This window comes from Arachis ipaensis, chromosome B06 (genome assembly GCF_000816755.2).
Source record: "Arachis ipaensis cultivar K30076 chromosome B06, Araip1.1, whole genome shotgun sequence".
In the NCBI taxonomy this organism is placed as follows: Eukaryota; Viridiplantae; Streptophyta; class Magnoliopsida; order Fabales; family Fabaceae; genus Arachis; species Arachis ipaensis.
Genome location: NC_029790.2, coordinates 127,226,602 through 127,227,472, shown reverse-complemented (window position 1 = coordinate 127,227,472; position 871 = coordinate 127,226,602).

Here is an 871-nt window from a genome sequence, read left to right as displayed (position 1 = left end):
GCTGTTTTAAAAAAAAATTTAGAAAGAAACATGGTGGAGGGGCAATCCAGGGACCATCCACTTTGCCGCAAACAATGGCACTGATTATTATCAGATTTCATAATGGACACCGAGAACTCGGCAAGTGACATTGTTTAATTAGAAAAGGATTTAAATTTGTCAAGTCCAAAAATAAAGAACTATTTGTCATTTGCCTATGCTAGTTATTATTGCATATCAACTGCTTTGCTAACCTTTCTATATCAACTGCATGATTCCTTATCCCCTCACTCACTTTTGAAATATAAAAAAAAAACCATCCAACGAATACACTAAAAATCAGTCATAATAAATAGGGTGATAAGTTAAACACAAAATACATAGGGTGAATAATTTGATAGTGGCTTTTTGTGTATATGACATTTTTTTATCGAATTAGTATTCTATAATTTTTGTGTTGGACAATTTTATTTTTTATTATTTTTAATTTCGTATGAAAATTTAAAAATAACATTCATTACTTACCATTAATTGTCCAAAACACAATTTTAAGAACATGATGAGAATTTGCTTTAAAAATAATTTACTTTGAAAAAATATACGGTCAGAAACCCCAAAAAGGTAAAAGCAAAACACTAGTGTGTATAGTCATTGCCTTTTCACTTTTCAGATCTAATTAAGTAACTCCCGAAATTGATGGAAGCAAAAAAAAATGGAGCCCATAAGATGGCAATGATGAGCAGTGGTTAGTGGTTACCACTACTCAGTTTCTGTTTCTCGAAGCAAAGAAATCGAGGGAATGAATGTTCTCTTCTAACCTTTTCTCATTAGCATCTATTTATGTCTATCTTCTATCTATCCATTAGGCTCGGTGGTTTTTTTATATAACACC